This window comes from Triticum aestivum, unplaced genomic scaffold (assembly GCF_018294505.1).
Source record: "Triticum aestivum cultivar Chinese Spring unplaced genomic scaffold, IWGSC CS RefSeq v2.1 scaffold187571, whole genome shotgun sequence".
In the NCBI taxonomy this organism is placed as follows: Eukaryota; Viridiplantae; Streptophyta; class Magnoliopsida; order Poales; family Poaceae; genus Triticum; species Triticum aestivum.
In genome coordinates, this window is record NW_025234281.1 from 209 (window position 1) to 7,228 (window position 7,020).

Below are 7,020 nucleotides of genomic sequence, written 5' to 3' on the forward strand. Positions count from 1 at the left end.
AGAGGCTATGTTGACACTAGAGTGCTACTTCTCCACCTAGCATTTTCACCGGCCCTCCGAGCCATCGTGCTTCGTGTCCATAGGCCACATGGAAAAAATGAAGAACAAACTGCCTCCAGAGGATGGAAGGGGCGTCGTTCCTAAAAGGACGTCACCATGGTTCAGAAAAGAAGGAAGAAAAACAAAGTACTCAGTCTATGGTAAGCATGACGTTGAACCTCCCGGTGTTGATGCCATCACCATAGATAGAGGAAGAAGATAGTGGCGCAATCTCAAACACGCGCAACAACCAGATGTATAATCCCTAACTAAGATGGGTCGAGGCCTCTAGAGTAGAATGATCAAAATCTGGCCTTTTCTCATATGCATATGATGAGCAAAGGGGGGGGGGGGGAGAGAGAGAAGAATGCAGTGCTCCTAATATATTAGCAATATTTAGATTGCCCCCTCTTTTTATTCACTTTATTATTATTACTTTATTCTAGACCCTATCCCTATGGTTTATTCTTATGAAATATCATATAAAATAGAAGGTATAAGAAATGGATATAATGAAATTATTGATTCGATCTTATGACCTAATTTATTTGATTAATGGATCAACAACCAAACCACCCATTTTATGAAAAAGAAGGAGCAAGGATCAACAAAAGAAACAGACGCACGACTATCAAACCAACTAACTAACCAAGCTCATGTTGGAAGCAAACATGAAGAAGCATGTGATCTCGAAGCTCCGGAACAGAAGGCTAAGAAGTTTGTCGGCCAAGTTGGTTTGGTGGTAGTACAGACATGCGGAAAAGAACACACATGAGCAAGGGGATTTACTGGAGCAAAGGGAAAACACCGTATCCATTTATATAGGCATGGGGCCTGTACCTCTAAGGATGAAAATGAGAATGACGAACACCGAAAAACAGAAAGGCAAAGAAGCTAGGTCGTGAACGCCTCATCCCAGATGAGCACCCCTAGACTCTGATGACAAACCATCAGAAAACACGCGTGGTACAACTAGAGGTGGAAGATACGTACATGAGAATATCAGGAGAGTGGGACGTCCCTCTCTTTTTTCTTCCCGGCCAGTAGAGCCGGTGGAAGGAAAGGGGAGTTGGAGAGAGGGTGGCAAGGATGGGGGAGACGAGGACAAGAAAGGAGGAGAATTTGAGATGCGAGACCACTCAAACATTGTAAAGCTAATATATAACTTGCGTATAATGGATCGGACTATGACAACCTGCCCCTGTCGAGCATGGGCCCTATAGGCGGTCGCCCGTCCCTCCTAGGCCCGGGGTGGCCCTGTTTGTGTTTAACTGTTAGCATTAGTTTTGCTCAGTTTTTTTATTAGCATTGGTTTGAGTAATGAAATCTCAAGAAAAAAAAATCTGGATGAAGTATTCTTCCTCTCCATCTGCTGTCAAACATCTCGGCGAGTCAAAAGTTAGCATTGTCAAGTTTCAAACGCACAAAGCGAGGGCCCTCCATTCGGGAATCAACGCCGGCATGCATGCATTCACCCACATTTCCACGACGCCGCGTCACCCTTCCCTAGTCGCGCCGTTGGACGACGACGGCGAGAGGACTGCTGCTGCGTACGTGTCCACACGACGCGAGGAGAAGACCACGACGACGACGGCGAGAGGCTGCTGCTGGCCTGGCCAAAAAATTCAAAAAGGTTTCCCACGCTTCCCTTCCCCTCGCAAAAAACGGAACCCCCGTGCCCTGTGCCCTCCCACGCGCGCACCAACGACCCCGCCCGCACCACTGACGCCGCCGCCGACATGCCGGACCCGTGGTGGCTGGCCACCACCACCACGGCCTGCTCCCCGCCGCCCTCCGCTTCCGGCGCCGACCTCCTCGCCTTCCTCCTCCTCACCCCCTGCCCGCAGCGCGCGCTCCTCGCCGCCCTCGACCTCCTCTTCCTCCTCGCCGCCCTCGCCCTCTCCCTCCGCGCCCGCCTCCATCTCCACCACCGCCGCGCGCGCCAGGATCAGCATCAGCACGAGGTGGAGCCCCTGCTCGCGAAGCCGGCACCGGCCCGGTCCCACGGGAGGGGGTTCCGCCACAGGCTCGCGCTGGGGGCCTCCTCGGCGCTCGCCGCCGCGTCGCTCGTGCTGCTCGCGCTCGCCTTCCTGCTGCTCCCCGCGAAGGGGTACAGCAGCGACTGGACCGCGCTCCAGCGCGCCTTCCTCGCGGCGCAGCTCCTCGCGCACCTCGCCGCCGCGGGGACAGTCGCGGCGGAGAAGCCCGGGGCCGCGCGCGCCCACCCGACGCACCTGCGCCTCTTCTGGCTCGCCACCGCGCTGCTCGCCGCGCTCTTCTCCGGCTCCGCGGCCGCGCGCTTCGTCGCAGGTCAGACCGTCCTCCCCGACGACCCCATCGCGTTCGCCGGGCTCGTGCTCTCGCTCCCTCTGCTCTACTTCGCGGTCGACGGCTCCAGCGGCCTCGGTGAATCAGCGGCGGCCACTAGCGAGGAGGAACCAAGCGGTGCCTCTGAGGCGGCGACTTCCTACGCCACGGCGTCGTGGCTCTCGCTGGCGACCTTCAGCTGGATCACCCCGCTCATCACCAAGGGCTACAGAGCGACTCTCGGCGCCGAAGACGTCCCGCCGGTGGCGCCCTCCGATACCGCCGAGGCCGCGTACGCTCTGTTCGTCTCCAACTGGCCGGCGCCCCCCGCGCCAGGGTCCAAGGCCGGGCACCCGGTGATCACCGCGCTGCTGCGGTCCTTCTGGCCGCAGTTCCTGCTCACCGCCGCGCTGGGCGTGGCGCACCTCTCGGTCATGTACATCGGCCCGTCGCTCGTGGACAGGTTCGTCCAGTTCGTTCGCCGCGGCGGAGACGTGACGGAGGGGCTGCAGCTGGTCGGCATCCTCCTCGCCGGCAAGGCCGCCGAGACTCTCGCGTCGCACCACTACGAGTTCCAGGGGCAGAAGCTGGGGATGCGCATCCATGCTGCTCTGCTCGCCGTGGTGTACCGCAAGTCGCTGCGGCTGTCCACGGGCGCGCGGCGCGCGCACGGCGCCGGCACGATCGTGAACTACATGGAGGTGGATGCCGAGGAGGTGTCCAATGTCACGCACGAGCTCCACAACCTGTGGCTGATGCCGCTGCAGATCGCCGTCGCCCTCGCCCTGCTCTACACCCACCTCGGCCCATCTGTGCTCACCGCGGTCGCCGCGATCGCTGTGGTGACCGTGGTCGTGGCCCTCGCCAACCGGCGTAACATGGAGTACCAGTTCAAGTTCCTCAGCAAGCGCGATGAGCGCATGAAGGCCATCACCGAGTTGCTCAACTACATGCGCGTGATCAAGCTGCAGGCATGGGAGGAGACGTTTGGTTCCAAGATTAGTGAGCTCAGGGAGGCTGAGCTTGGGTGACTTGCCAAGTCCATGTACTTCATGTGTGCCAACACCATCGTGCTCTGGAGCGGCCCGCTTGCCATGACCGTGCTCGTGTTCGGCACCTGCGTGCTGACAGGTGTCAAGCTCGACGCTGGCAAGGTGTTCACAGCCACCGCGTTCTTTCGGATGCTCGATGGACCTATGCAGAGCTTCCCGGAGGCGATCGCCGCTGTGACGCAGGCGACCGTGTCGCTTGGAAGGCTTGACAGGTATCTGCTTGATGCAGAGCTCGCTGACACTACAGTGGAGCATGTCCTTGATGCTGATACTGGCCCGGACCGAGTGGTCGTGGAGGTGCACGATGGCATGTTCGCGTGGGACGTGAGGGGCAAGAAGGAGAATGAAAAGGAAGAAGAGGAAAATGATGACAGTGAAGGTGAGGAGGATGAGAGAATTGTGGAGGAGGCACCAGTGCTAGAGACAGTGCTGAAGGGGATTAGTATGACGGTGAGGAAAGGCGAGCTTGCGGCGGTGGTTGGAATGGTCGGGTCCGGCAAGTCGTCACTGCTCTCCTGCATTATGGGGGAGATGGACAAGGTCTCAGGCAAAGTAAGTGTGTGTTACTTATACAAAACAGCATCCTTATTTGTCAAAATACTATGCATTTGCTCATTCATTTTGTGCAACCTTACTTTTTTTTGAGAATTATTCGTGTGACACTCTTACGATAAACTGCGAGGATTTTGCCTGTTCATTTTCGGAATGGTTAAAATCAGCGAGTTGAGTGCAAATTAGGTGCAAGGTCAAATGCTTTAACTGGGAAATGCAATTCTATCGAATTAAGGGGTAATGGCTGAACTCTCAGGTGGGTAGAACACAGCAGTTAAACTGTCATTCTCACTAGTAGGAAAGGCTCTTCAAGTATCGACCGGGAATTCTGGAATCACCCGAATAACTGGAACCTTACCTGCCTGGTACTCATCTGTTATTGTTGTAAATGAGATTGTCGGTGCAAACTGTCAGAGAGAAGGAGGCTACTCTGCTTTTTGACGTGATACGTAGCTGCAAATCCAATAATTCTGCTACTCTGCTTTTGGTAATTGACGTGCCAGTTAAGCCTGCCATATGTTTGTTGGAATGCCTCCCCCTGTTTGACCCGATCTATGCTATTCTGTGTCTGATTTATGTTTTCATGAAATGCCCAACGGTCCAACCATTAGTTCCAAGAGCGTACTACAATTTTGTGGATGTGTGAATTATAGGTTGTGTGGATGCGTGAATTATAGGTTGTGTGGGTGAATCACATTTCTATCTAGGAGCGGCATATCTTCCATTGACGACATTGTTATAAATAGAATTCAAGTAGTCTTTTCTTGGTATTTGCATGGTACTTGGACATTCTGTGCTGTTCTTTTGACAAATTTAGAGAGGTAGTAAAACAGAATTCTTCATGATGCTCTCTAGGCTCTGCTCCGCCGTTTCAGTATTTTTTTTCTGCTGAAGCACTTTATAGCATTGTCTATATAAATTCTACCTCATATATACTGGCCTGTAGTTCCGACTGTCGTGCTTGTTTGCTTAACACTGTATCATTTTTCAACAGGTAAGGGTATGTGGTAGCACTGCATATGTTGCACAGACAGCTTGGATCCAAAATGGGACCATTCAAGAGAATATCTTATTCGGTCAGCCAATGGATGCTGAAAGATACAAGGAGGTTACACGATCTTGCTGTCTGCAAAAGGATTTGGAAATGATGGAATTTGGTGACCGGACTGAAATAGGAGAGAGAGGGATCAATCTCAGTGGTGGGCAGAAACAGCGCATTCAGCTTGCCAGAGCAGTTTATCAGAATTGCGATGTATATCTCCTTGATGATGTCTTCAGTGCTGTTGATGCTCACACTGGTTCCTATATCTTTAAGGTAATTCTTTTCTTTTTATTCATACAGTTTAATGTTCATCTGCATTCATTTCAAAATGGTCAACCAGATATTAATCAATATTGAAATGTCAACGTTGATCAGCTTTTTATGCTGTGTTACTGTGTCTCGAGTCCTGACCCCTGCAGGATTTCTGCCTGCTTGTTGAGAGAGTTGCGGAGAATTATTCATCTCTGTCATTAGTGCCATGATTACGTAAGTTTTAGCTCCATATCAAATGCTGGAAAGAGGGGGGAGACAGACTAAGGGAAGAAACCCTTTTTCCCGCGAAAATAAATAAATCAATCTTATGTTTTCAGCATATTTAGCTTCACTTGTGATGTTTTTTGTTTCTTCCAAAAATATCGTAAGATGATACGTTGATGTGCTGCTTTGTTCCTGGTATGTGACAAATAATAACTGTTATAATATGTAACGACTGAATAACTAATAACCAAAGAGTCCAAGAGCTAGGGCAATACTTATGACAGCTAAACAAATCAATGTTAAAGTAAGTCACATTGATATGCATGGGTTGAAGTAAACCCTCTTGATATAACTATCACTGATATATGTGCCACCATATTTTGTGGTTATGACAAGAATGCTCCTCTGCAGGAATGTCTAAGGGGGCTGCTCAAGGGAAAGACCATCTTGCTTGTTACTCACCAAGTGGATTTCTTGCATAATGTGGACAACATATTTGTAAGTTTATAATCTGTTGGTTGATGAACATAATAAAAGTTGAAATGTTTTTAATTTCGTCCAAAGCAAGTACTGCTGTAGCATCTGCCCACTGCTGCAGTATGTTTAGTTTCATGTCATTCTTATTTGCAATTATGCCTGAAGTCTGTTGGTATGACTTCTCAGGATACTCTTGTACTATCCAGTGGTTAGCAAGCAAGATTTCATTTATTATCTGGAACAATCATCATAAATAATAGAACACTCATGTTGTTTTTGTATAGTACTATAGTTGAAACAGTATAGGTGTAAACAGATGATTGATCACTGAAAGGTTACCACACTTCCTTCATGTAGTTTGCATGATTTTGTCATGTAGTTACGGTATGAATTATTCCCTCTAAAAGAGATTTATATGTGACTTGTAAGGTAGTTACTTTTTGGTGCTATGTACTTGACTTAGTCTTCAATAAATAATGTTCACGATGCAAATAAACAGGTCATGAAAGATGGTATGATTGCACAGTCAGGAAAGTTTGACGAGTTACTAGAGGCAGGCTCAGGCTTTTCAGCTCTTGTTGCTGCTCATGATAGTTCAATGGAACTGGTGGAACAGAGTCGACAAGTAGAGAAGACTGAACATTCTCAGCCTGCAGTAGTCAGAATCCCATCTCTTCGCTCTAGATCCATTGGAAAGGGTGAGAAGGTGATCGTTGCACCAGAAATAGAAGCAGCTACTTCTAAGATTATACAAGAAGAGGAAAGAGAGAGTGGCCAAGTAAGTTGGCGTGTGTACAAGCTATACATGACAGAGGCTTGGGGTTGGTGGGGAGTTGTGGGCATATTTGGATTATCATTGGTGTGGCAAGCTTCTGATATGGCTAGTGACTATTGGCTGTCATATGAAACATCAGGCGGCATCCCATTTAATCCTTCACTGTTTATCGGAGTGTATGTTGCCATAGCTGGTGTTTCAATGGTACTCCAAGTAATCAAGACTTTTCTTGAGACGGTTATGGGACTTCAAACAGCTCAGATCTTTTTCAGGAAGATGTTTGACAGCATTTTGCATGC

General features: G+C 49.9%; 1 pseudogene; it reads left to right on the plus strand.

Moving 5' to 3' along the window:
- The first annotated feature begins 1,727 nt into the window (after positions 1-1,727).
- LOC123176164 (ABC transporter C family member 14-like) lies at positions 1,728-7,014 on the plus strand (annotated as a pseudogene).
- The last annotated feature ends 6 nt before the right edge of the window (positions 7,015-7,020 follow it).